Source organism: Bombina bombina, chromosome 6, assembly GCF_027579735.1.
Source record: "Bombina bombina isolate aBomBom1 chromosome 6, aBomBom1.pri, whole genome shotgun sequence".
NCBI lineage: Eukaryota > Metazoa > Chordata > Amphibia > Anura > Bombinatoridae > Bombina > Bombina bombina.
This window is the reverse complement of record NC_069504.1, coordinates 601974594-601989142: the sequence shown is the minus strand read 5'-3', so window position 1 is coordinate 601989142 and position 14549 is coordinate 601974594. Positions and strand designations below refer to the sequence as shown.

At 36.9% G+C, this 14549-nt stretch overlaps 1 protein-coding gene across 4 annotated transcripts in view; it reads left to right on the top strand.

Annotated features, from left to right (window-relative positions):
* ASB7 (ankyrin repeat and SOCS box containing 7) overlaps positions 1 to 14549 on the top strand; it is a 131067-nt gene that overhangs the window by 9012 nt on the left and 107506 nt on the right. The window lies entirely within an intron of this gene.

The following is a 14549-nucleotide window of genomic DNA, read 5'->3' as shown; positions in this document are numbered from 1 at the left end:
TCAGCGATACTGTAGTTCTAAATATTCTTTACTTTAATGCATTGTAGTCCTTTTGCCTAACATCCACCGACTAGATTTACTGAACGTGGAAAAGTTCTACAGGGTTCTCTTTCTCAATCATTCCAGAAAACCAAATAACTAAAATCTTTCATGTTTTTTCTTTGTTTTGCCTTCTCCATGATATCCTTCAATGAAATCCTATTATATAATTCAGTAGCTGCTTCACAGCTACAATGACTCAAACAGTACATGGTGCATGTAATTTCTTGTAATGTTTTTCTAACTTGTAGTACACCTGATATCCATTTAACAGTGAAAGTGAAAAAAGTCAAGTTAAACAGAGTTCTTTAATTTTCTTACATTGGTCAGAATTCTTAGAATTACATTTTTTAAGGGACATTAAACACTAAATTGAAATTAAAAGGTGCATAAAACAACTCTGTATGGGGGCACACAAACACTGGTCTACAGTTGTGCTCATAAGTTTATATACCCTGGCAGAATTTGATTTCTTGGCCATTGTTCAGAAAATATGAATGATAAAACACAAACTTTTCTTTCACTCGTGGTTAGTGTTTGGCTGAAGCCATTTATTATCAATCAACTGTGTTTACTCTTTTTAATTCATAATGACAACAGAAACTACCCAAATGACCCTGATCAAAAGTTTATATACCCTGGTGATTTTGGCCTGATAACATGCACACAAATTGACAATAAGGGGTTTGAATGGCTATTAAAGGTAACCATCCTCACCTGTGATCTGTTTGCTTGTAATTAGTGTGTGTATATAAAAGGTCAATGAGTTTCTGGACTCCTCACAGACCCTTGCACCTTTCATCCAGTGCTCGACTGACGTTTCTGGATTCTGAGTCATGGGGAAAGCAAAGAATTGTCAAACTATCTGCGGGAAAAGGTAGTTGAACTGTATAATACAGGAAAGGGATATAAAAAGATATCCAAGAAATTAAGAATGCCAATTGGCAGTGTTAAAACACTAATCAAGAAGAGGAAAATGAGGGGTTCTGTTGAAACCAAACCACGGTCAGGTAGAATAACTAAAATTTCAGCCACAACTGCCAGGAAAATTGTTTGGGATGCAAAGAAAAACCCACAAATAACTTCAGATGAAATACAGGACTCTCTGAAAACATGTGGTGTGGCTGTTTCAAGATGCACAAAAAGGAGGCACTTGAAGAAAGATGGGCTGCATGGTTGAGTCGCCAGATTAAAACCATTACTACGCAAATGCCACAAAGTATCCCGCTTACAATACGCCAAACAGCACAGAGACAAGCCTCAAACCTTCTGGCACAAAGTCATTTGGAGTGATGAGACCAAAATTGAGCTTTTTGGCCACAACCATAAACTCTACATTTGGAGAGGAGTCAACAAGGCCTATGATGAAAGGTACACCATTCCTACTGTGAAACACGGAGGTGGGTCTCTGATATTTTGGGGATTTGTGAGCTACAAAGGCACAGAAAATTTGGTCAGAATTGATGGCAAAATGAATGCAGTATGTTATCAAAAAATACTGGAGGAAAATTTGCATTCATCATCCCGGAAGCTGCGCATGGGACGTACTTGGACATTCCAACATGACAATGATCCTAAACACAAGGCCAAGTCGACTTGTCATTGGCTACAGCAGAATAAAGTGAAGGTTCTGGAGTGGCCATCTCAGTCTCCTGACCTCAATATCATTGAGCCACTCTGGGGAGATCTCAAACGTGCAGTTCATGCAAGACAGCCCAAGAATTAATAGTAACTGGAGGCTTTTTGCCAAGAAGAATGGGCAGCTTTACCATCTGAGAAGATAAAGAGCCTCATCCACAAATACACAAAAGACTTCAAGCTGTCATTGATGTTAAAGGGGGCAATACACAGTATTAAGTACTGGGGTATGTAAACTTTTGATCAGGGTCATTTGGGTAGTTTCTGTTGTCATGATTTAAAAAGAGTAAACACAGTTGATTGCTAATAAATGGCTTCAGCCAAACACTAACCACGATTGAAAGAAAAGTTTTTGTGTTATCATTCATATTTTCTGAAAAATGGGCAAGAAATGATAAATTCTGCCAGGGTATGTAAACTTATGAGCACAACTGTACATGTATAGCAAAATGTAAAAACAAATGAGTGACTAGACAGATAATAGGTATAAAATATATGAAAATAAATAAATTGCAATATACAGTGTTCAAAAATCAACCAAATATTTGATATCTGTATAAGAAACGCTCAGTCACTCCACTTCACCCCCATAGGAATCCTTTATGTGTAAATTACGAAAATAAAGAAAAAGGGGCGCCACCTAGCGTGAATCTGTAACTGTATGTGATATAAGATAAATTTTGAAATGCAACTCTCAAGTAGGTTGGCACTGAAAAGCACAGTGCAAGCAGGCAGACTGAAGTTAAAGTAGTCAGCTCACTATATCGCCGGCTCATGAAGCACTTCTTAGGGGTCCATTTATCATTGTGCGGACGGACATGATCCACTATAGCGAACCATGTCCGCCACACATCGATAAATGCCGACAGCATACTCTGTCGGTATTTATCATTGCACCAGCAGTTCTTGTGAACTGCTGGTGCAATGCCGCCACCTGCAGATTTGCGGCCAATCAAATCAACCTGATCGTATTGGATCGGGTTGATTTTCCGCGATGTCTGTCCGCCGCCTCAGAGCAGGCAGACAGGTTATGGAGCAGCAGTCTTTAGACCGCTGCTTTATAGCTTGTGTTTCTGGCGAGCCTGAAGGCTTGCCAGAAACACAGGGCATCATGCTCCATTCGGAGCTTGATAAATAGACCTTATAGAGTACTCGGCACAACTTTAGAGAGCATACTGCTACTGTGACCACTGCAGACCCAGATTGTATGAGATCTGCTTAAAATAAAATACTATCCAGTTGCAGCTACTATCTAAGTCCACTCCCAAATTTATTTAGTTTAAAAGAGAGACTCTCATGGACATGGAGCCAAAGGAAATAAAACAATATCTGTTAATTTGCAAAGCGCCATTGTGTAATGCCAGATTTCCTTTGGCTCCTTGTATAACAATTGATTATTTAAGGGACATTGTACACTAGATTTTATATAGAGTAAGAGTCTGCTCTTCCTGCTTTCTCAGCCCCTTTCAGTGGGTGTCCCAGCCTAACTTTATCAATAGTGCTAAACTGGGAGCTTTTAAGTAAGTTTTTAAAAGGTGTTTTATACTGGCTTTTTAGGTCAGTATCTGTGCGTATTCTTCTTTTATAGAAGTGTCTATTGCGTGCTGCTATATGGAAATGTGTGTACTGTCCCTTGAAATTAATACTATAAAATCCTTAAATTTATTAAAGGGTCTACTCTAGTTGGCAATACTTTTATTCTAATTTAATTTAAAAATAAAAAATATTCTCTCCCCTTTTACTATTTTTTATACTATATGATAATAGTGTATCACATTTAGGGCTTGATTAAGAGTGGCACTCTATCTTGTGCCCCAGCGAAAAGGGGTGTATCACGGCACTTTGCGTGTGTTGGACGTAGTGCGCGTATTACAGGTTGAAAGTAAACGCGTTTGCTGCAGCGCAATCTAATTTAACGCACGTCGGGATAGCGTGACTTCAGAGCTAAAGAGTTAAAGGGATATGAAACCCAAAAAAACATTTTTTTGGGATTCTGACAGAGCATACCATTTAAAAATAAAAAAAATTACAATTTACTTTTACTATCAGACTTGCTTCGTTCTCATGATGCTAAGTAAGCATCTGGAGCACTACATGACCGGAATCATTGCTGCCATCAAGTGCTCTTGCCAATGAATAGCATTTTTGCACAAATGCTTCCATATAGTTCTCCAGAAATGCCCTGGCTCCCTGCATCTGGCTCTGCTTTTCAACAAAAGATACCCAGAGAATAAAGTATATTGATACTAGAAGTAAATTAGAAAGATGTTAAATCGCATGCTTTCTCTGAATCATGAAAGAAAAATGTTGAGTTTCAAGTCCCTGTAACTGTAATGCTCGACTAAAAAGTTGTACAAAACACATCAAAATTATATTTAAAAGTACAGTTACACATAACACCATCTAATACAAGTTCTTATTGCAAATAAGATATGAGGTTTCAGGTGTTAGGATAAAAAAAGGACTGCAAAGGGCTTTAGCATGCATACACACACACACGTCTAAATATTTGTGTGTATGTATGTAATATATATTCTTTAGTGTTGTCACATGAAAAGATATAATAAAATATTTACAAAAAATGTAAGGGGTATACTCACTTTTGTGAGATACTGTATATGTGTGTGTGTGTATATATATATATATATATATATATATATATATATATATATATATATATATATATATATATATATATATATATATATATATATATATATATATATATATATATATATATATATATATATATATATATATATATATATATATATATATATATATGTGTGTGTGTGTGTGTATATATATATATATATATATATATATATATATATATATATATGTGTATATATATGTATATGTATATGTGTATGTATATATATATATGTATGTATATATATATATATATATATATATGTATGTGTATATATATATATATATATATATATATATATGTGTATATATATATATATATATATATATATATATATATATATATATATATATATATATATATATATATATATACACACGATATAAAAAGTCTACACACCCCTGTTAAAATGTCAGGTTTCTGTGATGTAAAAAAATGAGACAAAGATAAATCATTTCAGAACTTTTTCCACCTTTAATGTGACCTATAAACTGTACAACTCAATTGAAAAACAAACTGTAATTTTTTAGGTAAAGGGAAATAAAAATAAAAAAACTAAAATAATATGGTTGCATAAGTGTGAACACCCTTAAACTAATACTTTATTGAAGCACCTTTTGATTTTATTACAGCACTCAGTCTTTTTGGGTATGAGTTTTTTAGCATGGCACATCTTGACTTGGCAAGATTTGCCCACTCTTCTTTGCAAAAACACTCTAAATCTGTCAGAATGCGAGGGCATCTCCTGTGCACAGCCTTCTTCAGATCACCCCACAGATTTTGAATTGGATTCAGATCTGGGCTCTGGCTGGGCCATCCCAAAACTTTAATCTTCTTCTGGTGAAGCCATTTCTTTTTTTGGTTTGGATGTATGCCTTGGGGCGTTGTCATGCTGAAAGATGAAGTTCCTCTTCATGTTCAGCTTTCTAGCAGAAGCCTGAAGGTTTTGTGCCAATATTGACTGGTATTTGGAACTGTTCATTATTCCCTCTACCTTAACTAAGGCCCCAGTTCCAGCTGAAGAAAAACAGACCCAAAGCATGATGCCGACACCACCATGCTTCACTGTGGGTATGGTGTTCTTTTGGTGATATGCAGTGTTGTTTTTGCACCAAACATATCTTTTGGAATTATGGCCAAAAACTTCAACTTTGGTTTCATCAGACCAGAACACCTTTTGCAACATGCTTTTGGGAAACTTTAGATGTGTTTTTGCAAAATTTAGCCGGGCTTGGATGTTTTTTTTTTTGTAAGAAAAGGCTTCAGTCTTGCCACTCTACCCCATAGCCCAGACACATGAAGAATACGGGCGATTGTTGTCACATGTACCACACAGCCAGTACTTGCCAGATATTCCTGCAGCTCCTTTAATGTTGCTGTTGGCCTCTTGGCAGCCTCCCAGACCAGTTTTCTTCTCGTCTTTTCATCAATTTTGGAGGGACATCCAGTTCTTGGTAATGTCACTGTTGCACCATATTTTCTTCACTTGATGATGACTGTCTTCATTGTGTTCCATGGTATATCTAATGCCTTGGAAATTCTTTTGTACCTTTCTCCTGACTGATACCTTTTAACAATGAGATCCCTCTGATGCTTTAGAAGCTCTCTGCGGACCATGGCTTTTGCTGTAGGATTCGACTAACAAAATGTCAGGAAAGACCTACTAGGACAGCTGAACTTTATTTGGGGTTAATCAGAGGCACTTTAAATGATGACAGGTGTGTACTGACTCCTATTTTAACATGATTTTGAATGTGATTGCTTAATTCTGAACACAGCTACAACCCCAGTTATAAAAGAGTTTTCACATATATCATGCAGATTAGAGACGACAGTGGCCTCCTCCAGAAATCCACTAAACAACTTACTCACACCTTTAAAACATTCTTTCAAAGACTATATAACATCAAAAACTCAAATACCAACAATCCTAGCCACGACACAGTCAGGGCGCAATTAATAGAGGATTACCTCGGAAAACTCCAATTGTCACATATCACTGAATCTCAAAAAGAACAACTAGAAGTTCCCATTACACTAAATGAATTAAGACCAGCCCTGAAGGGCTTACCCACCGGGAAAGCGCTGGGCCCAGGCGGCTTCAGTCATAAATACTATAACGTGTTTTAAGATATTTGAACCCACATTTGCTAAACTATATTCAGTTCATTGACGAACACAAGACCTTCTCCCCTAGAGCGCTAGAAGCTCACATAATACTAATCTCTAAACCAAACAAACTGCAGGATATCCCCTATAACTACCGTCCCATTTCACTGTTAAACACAAATATCAAACTTTATGTAAGAATACTAGCACACAGACTGAATAAAATTCTTCCAGATATAATTCATTTCGACCAAGTCGGTTTTGTTCCGGGGAGGGAGGCGAAGGACAACACGGTCAGGGCCTTAAATCTAATTCATTATGCCAAACTCAAAAATATCCTCTCCGTTCTCTTGTCAACAGACGCGGAGAAGGCCTTTGACCGTGTTGCTTGGGATTTTATGCGGGCCACTTTGACCCATATGGTACTGGGGACGAGGATACTCGCTAGGATCTTCGCCTTATACTCACAAGCCACTGCAAGGATTTTAGTCAATGGTGCCCTTTCCTCTCCTTTCCACATCACAAACGGAACACGTCAAGGATGCCCACTGTCCCCACTCCTTTTTGCATGTGTTATCGAAACCCTAGCAGTAAAAATTAGGCAGAACCCCCAGATATCTGGTCTTAACATAGATGGACAGAGGTACGTGTTATCTCTGTTCGCAGACGACATGCTTTTTACTCTCACCGATCCCGAGAACTCAATCCCACACCTCCTAACCGAGTTCCACACCTTTCAACTATTATCAAATTTTGTTGTAAATATGTCAAAATCCGAAATACTAAATATAAACATGTCCGGACCACATCTAATGGCCACCCGAAAAGTTACCCCATTCATATGGTGCTTCCACTCTTTGAAATACTTGGGGGTGCACCTCACACCATCACTAGACGACATATTTCACTTGAACTACACACCTATTAAGCGCGTTATAGTGAGAGACCTTTCTTCATGGAGCTCTAAAAAAACTGTTGTGGTTAGGACGCATAGACGTCATTAAAATGAACGTGTTCCCAAGAATCCTCTACCTCCTTCAAACCTTACCAATCCCTCTGCCTAAAGCATTTCTCCCTTCACTACAAAAAGCATTTAGCGACTTCATATGGCGCAAAAAGCGACCCAGAATAAACCAATTAATAATGCAAACTCCCAAAACACAAGGGAGTCTGGGAGTACCGAACCTCGCCGCTTATCGCCAGGCCATCTTCCTACAAAGATTGGTAGACTGGAACATCCATTTCGAACATAAAAGGTGGGTCCCACTGGAACACTTAATAATGGGTAGGCCACACTTAGGGATGTTATGTTGGAGCAATCCAAATTTTTTTTTCAAAAAAATCAGATTCGACAACCCAACGCACTACGGGCTAGATTTATGAAGCTCCTACGGCAGCAAGTTCTCATAAGAACTTGCTCGCTATGATTTATCAAGCAGCGGTCACCAGACCGCTGCTTCCCTACGCTCTTCGCCACCTCTAAACTGGCGAAATTCAATCTCCTCGCGTGATTGCCTGTGCGCGGGCAGGGGGCGGGATTGCATGCGAGCGCAAAATTGCGCTCGTGTGTAATGCCAAATACCTGCGGGTAATTTCACCCCGCCACAGGCGAGCTGAGGCGTAGAGGGGCGCGTATACGCGCCCCTGTACGCCTCAGCTATAATAAATCTAGCCCTTAATATTGTCAATTCCATCACCACTGACATCCTTAATAGAAAACGGAGACTTTGTGGTGAGACCCTACTCCAACCAAGCCACATTAACTACGAAAAATAGGGACCTCACAATCCACTCACTAACCAACAATGAACCATTACCCTCTCAGACCGACCTAATCTCAAGGGGACATGACTGTTTTACCAACTGGTTCACTTACCGACAAACTACTCACTTTATAACCACACACATAGGTTACAGAAATATGGTTGGACCCCTGAGCAACTTTGAATTCCTTTGTATCCGGGACCCCCCCGAGACACACATTATCAACCATATATAAAATTATAACACACACGCCACCGGGTTATATACCCCCATACCTAGAGAGTTGGGAAAGGGACCTGGGAGTCATATTATTACCCCAAACAAGTACATTGATGTTTCAAACCACGATGACATCTTCAATTTCATCCTCTATCCTGGAAACTATTTACAAATTGCTACATAAATGGTACCTCACCCCAAGAAAAATTAATCGCTTATACCACACTTATAGCAATAAATGCTGGCGCTGTGGCCACGTGAATAGTGACACAGCTCATATGTGATGATGGTGAAACTCTATCCGGAACCTCTGGAGAGAAGTGATCTTGGAGGTGGAGAATATACTAGGAACACAACTACTACTTGACCTTCTAATATGGCTTCTACACAAACCCCCCTTAACAATTAGATATAAACCATACATCCACCTATTTAACATCTTGACTAATGGAGTTAAAATACTGATAGCCAAAAACTGGAGAAATAGGGAAACGCCAACCATAGACATGTAGAAAGTGTCTGAAATTATAGAATTTGAAGAATATTATCTTAAACACGATAAAATGGATTCTTATGCAGAGTTCTCATCAGCTATTGTTGTACTCTACACACCGGAGCTGCATCTCCGAACTTTTGTAAAACTGATTTATATACAGTACAATAAAGCTGTTCATAAAAAAATAAAATAAAAGGGTGTTCACACTTATGCAACCATATTATTTTAGTTTTTTATTTCCTTTTACCTAAAAGATTTCATTTTTTTTTTTCAATTGAGTTGTACAGTTTATAGGTCACATTAAAGGTGGAAAAAGTTCTGAAATGATTTATCTTTGTCATTTTTTTACATCACAGAAACCTGACATTTTAACAGGGGTGTATATACACATATATACACACACACACACACACACACACACACACACACACACACACACACACACACACACACATATATATATATATATATATATATATATATATATATATATATATATATATATATATATATATATATACACACACACACGTCTATGTATATAAATATATATATGTGTGTTTGTGTATATATTTATATGTATATATATGTGCGTATGTATATATATTAAAGAGAACGGATTTGTCTGGGTAGTACAGCGCAGCGAAATAAAAAATTATTTACACAATAATAAATGATATGGTAAACACTATAGTTGGTAATTAAGTAAACCTTCAGAATTGAAAAAGTTCTAGTGTATTAATGGTTGTCTTATTTTGCAAATGCAATAGTCTTATTAGAGTTCTGTAGCTTGTCTATTCGGATATATAGATAGGTGAAAGGATGTCTCCTTACCAGATGTTACCCCAATCATATGAGGTAAGGTTTGTTCATATAGGGAGTATCTTTGTCTTGTCTGTAGTGTCCACTAGTCCAAGTGTCACGGGTATATCGGTTCAAACAGGAGGGTCTGATTTCCTTCTCAGGATTCAGTCGCTTTGGTATATACGATCTTTGCCCAGTAGAACCTTTTTCCGATGGTTGGAGTCTTAGTGACTCATGGGAGTATGGTACTTCGATTAGGATCTCTCAGACTCTCATATTCATAGTCGGATATAAAAAGAAAAGCAAAAGAACATAGCGTAATATTGAAAAACCAGGTTGATTTATTATGCAATAAGGTAGGAAATACACTCACATGTTAAAACCTCAATCATTGATGAGGTAAGGATAAAGCATATCAGGAATGTGTATATACGTTGTTCAAAGGGTCCCCCGGTAGGAGTAGTAGATAGATGATAAAATATGTATAGTGATATTATATACTCATACAATCTTGAGGATAATTTTCTTATCTTGCTGATACAAAGTTCCAATAATTGGTATATTTTAGTTACTTGGAAAGTCCTGTTAATTGTTTGTTTGAGCCCTTTGTGTGCTTGATATGTGTGGGTGGCCCTATGTATTGGCGTAAAGAATGGGCTATCCCAAATACTTGTTCAGGTAAGGTTTACGAGTAGTCACCTAATTTTGCCCCAGGGACTCACAAACAAAACAAAATGAAGCAAAATGAGCGAGGAGAGTGGAATTAGTCAATAATTAGATAAAAGCGCTATTCCAATCTGAATAGTGAGATCACATGGGGGTAGTGATTGAGCTGGGAAAATTCAAAGGTAGTAACTTGAGCAGTAATTGCCCTGAGTTGGTTTAGTGTGAATACTGACAAACCGTCCTTTTCTAACGAACATAAGAAATTGCGGTATATGTGTCAGCAGTGAATGAAAATAGCGGTATATAAATTCCCAAAATAGCCGGTCACAACTGAGTACGTGAGAAGACTGCACTGTCACACTTTGGGGTATCACCTTACGCGTTTCGAAGTTTGTACTTCTTCATCAGAGGTAGTGGAAAGTGCAGTAAACCGGCATAGCTTTTAAAGGTGTTTAGTGGGAGTGGTCTTCTCCGTACTCTGGTGTGCGTGATTACGTCAATAAGCTTATCTGCCAATGGAAACTAGTGTGTGGACTATTTCCTGAGTTTCTTTACTGATAGGTGGCGTGGCCAATCTCATTCTCTGTATACACAGTTGCTATAGAAACTAAAAGAGGCAGATATATTGCGTGTGCGTTTCCTACGCTGTGTAACATCATTGTTATGATGTTGCTATGGTTACTCTTACTGGCGTGACTACATCGAAAAATAGGACAGAACAGTTGCTTGTTATAATGAAAGAAAAGGGATAATAAATATAAGTGTGTATGTTTGATGGAGTCCATTTCTGCATGTAAAAAGTTATCCATGTATAGTAGAGACCAAACACTGGGAACGGAGCTGTCTATATCTAAATGTTATGCGTTCAGCCTTATAAGATTGTAAGGACCGTAAATAACACCTCTCATAATTATAATTAGTCCTATCGATATTCACTTCTTATGTAGAGTGATCTTATTTTGGGCTCTGATTTTTATATATAAAAATTAAGTTTACACCATTATAGAGAACTTTTTTAGAGAAATTTTTGTATAAGGAAGACCCAGAGTTAAATATCCTTAGATTTTAGTATCTATATATACTTGGAATTTTTTTTTTTTTTTTTTTTTTTTTTTAATAAAAAGATTAAATTAAAAATGAATAAAAACGGTCAGATATTAAAATCTGAAGTATATTGGTTGTATAAAAGCTATACTATACCCAGGAGTGGGTGGACATACAATAAAATCTTAATATATATTTGCAAATAAGAAGTGTTTATCTTTCTTATATTTGTGTATCGAGAGGGTTTATATTCTGTTATTCGTTAAAAGACCATAAAGGCTCTATATTATGTTAATATTCTATGTGTACATGACCCTAAAAGGGTCCCCCTGGACGACCCATAGTATCAGGGATCGATTCTCTAACAGCAAGACTGTCCCAATATGTAGATGATTTCTTGAAACCTTTGGTTAGAAATTTACCATCCTATATCAGAGACTCTACTGACCTTATAGTCCAACTCAGCCATATATCATGGAAAAATACATACAAATGGGTAACATTAGATGTGTCTTCCTTATATACCTGTATACCACACAATCTAGGTATAAAGATGATGGAACAAGTACTAAAAAAGAATACAAAACTGACAGAGGAACATCAACGTTTCCTCTTAGAAAGCATCAAGTTCGTCCTAGAGAAAAACTTCTTTGAATTTGATAGCAAATATTTTTTACAAATCAGTGGAACCGCCATGGGGACTACTATGGCCCCAAGTTACGCCAACTTATACATGGGCGAATGGGAAAACCAGTATATCTATAACAACAACCCCTTCAACAACAACATCATATGGTGGGGTAGGTACATTGATGACATTGTAGCAATATGGGACGGGGAGGAGAATATATGTCAAGACTTTATTGAAACGCTTAACACCAACACTTTTAATCTGAAATTTACTTCAAAAATCTCGGAAATCCAAATAGAGTTTCTGGACTTGATTTTGTTCCACGAAGACAATAAAATTATGACAAATCTATATACAAAGGAAACAGACTGTAATGGCTATCTACAAGCCAATAGTGGCCATTACAAACCATGGATTAACAACATTCCGTATGGTCAATTTCAGAGAGTACGACGAAATTGTACCAAAATGACCGACTATAATAAAGAATCAGATGTACTCAAAAAGAAATTTATTCAGAAAAACTACCCAAAAAAATTGGTAGAAAACGCCCAGAAAAAGGTCAGATCCCTGGAAAGACAAGATCTTCTTACTGTCAAAAATAATAATAATAAAAAAACTACATCCAGTATACAGAAAATTTCTATGATAACCACCTTCAACGAAGCAGCCCCAGAAATTAAGAAAATCTTGAAAAAATACTGGCCAATTCTGTTACAAGATGATCTCCTAAAGAACACGATGGGTCTGGCTCCCAATATAACGTTTAGAAGAAACACGAATCTTAAACAGATGCTAGCACCAAGCCAATTGAAGCAAAATCAAGGAGGCAATTGGTTGAGAGAAAAAAGCAAAGTTTTTTTTTTAAATGTAACGGACTTAATTGTAAGGGATGTGAACATGCCTATATTACAAACAAACCAACGAAAATTATCCATTCTACATCTCTTCCTAATAAAACCTGCACCATCAACAAACTCACTAACTGCAAAACTACATTCGTAGTATATTTGTTGGAATGTACGTGCAATCTGCAGTATATAGGACGCACCAAAAGACCGTACAAGACCCGCCTACTAAAGCATATAAAAAACGTTGAAGAAGGCTACAAAGACCACAGCGTCTCAAGACATTTTAAATTCAAACACCAACTGGATCCACAAGCCCTAAGAGGAACAATTCTAGAACATGTGGTCCCCCCCAAAAGAGGAGGAGATAGATTCCAACTATTGAGACAAAGAGAGTCATATTGGATCCACTATATGGGCACTATGGCACCCAAGGGTCTAAATGAAGAGTTGGACCTAGCAGCATTCCTATAACAACGAATCGTAGTTGCAGCACTTTGAACACCATGAGTCTATGACAGTCCAAGACCTTTTAGGGTCATGTACACATAGAATATTAACATAATATAGAGCCTTTATGGTCTTTTAACGAATAACAGAATATAAACCCTCTCTATACACAAATATAAGAAAGATAAACACTTCTTATTTGCAAATATATATTAAGATTTTATTGTATGTCCACCCACTCCTGGGTATAGTATAGCTTTTATACAACCAATATACTTCAGATTTTAATATCTGACCGTTTTTATTCATTTTTAATTTAATCTTTTTATTAAAAAAAAAAAAAAAAAAAAATTCCAAGTATATATAGATACTAAAATCTAAGGATATTTAACTCTGGGTCTTCCTTATACAAAAATTTCTCTAAAAAAGTTCTCTATAATGGTGTAAACTTAATTTTTATATATAAAAATCAGAGCCCAAAATAAGATCACTCTACATAAGAAGTGAATATCGATAGGACTAATTATAATTATGAGAGGTGTTATTTACGGTCCTTACAATCTTATAAGGCTGAACGCATAACATTTAGATATAGACAGCTCCGTTCCCAGTGTTTGGTCTCTACTATACATGGATAACTTTTTACATGCAGAAATGGACTCCATCAAACATACACACTTATATTTATTATCCCTTTTCTTTCATTATAACAAGCAACTGTTCTGTCCTATATTTCGATGTAGTCACGCCAGTAAGAGTAACCATAGCAGCAACATAACAATGATGTTACACAGCGTAGGAAACGCACACGCAATATATCTGCCTCTTTTAGTTTCTATAGCAACTGTGTATACAGAGAATGAGATTGGCCACGCCACCTATCAGTAAAGAAACTCAGGAAATAGTCCACACACTAGTTTCCATTGGCAGATAAGCTTATTGACGTAATCACGCACACCAGAGTACGGAGAAGACCACTCCCACTAAACACCTTTAAAAGCTATGCCGGTTTACTGCACTTTCCACTACCTCTGATGAAGAAGTACAAACTTCGAAACGCGTAAGGTGATACCCCAAAGTGTGACAGTGCAGTCTTCTCACGTACTCAGTTGTGACCGGCTATTTTGGGAATTTATATACCGCTATTTTCATTCACTGCTGACACATATACCGCAATTTCTTATGTTC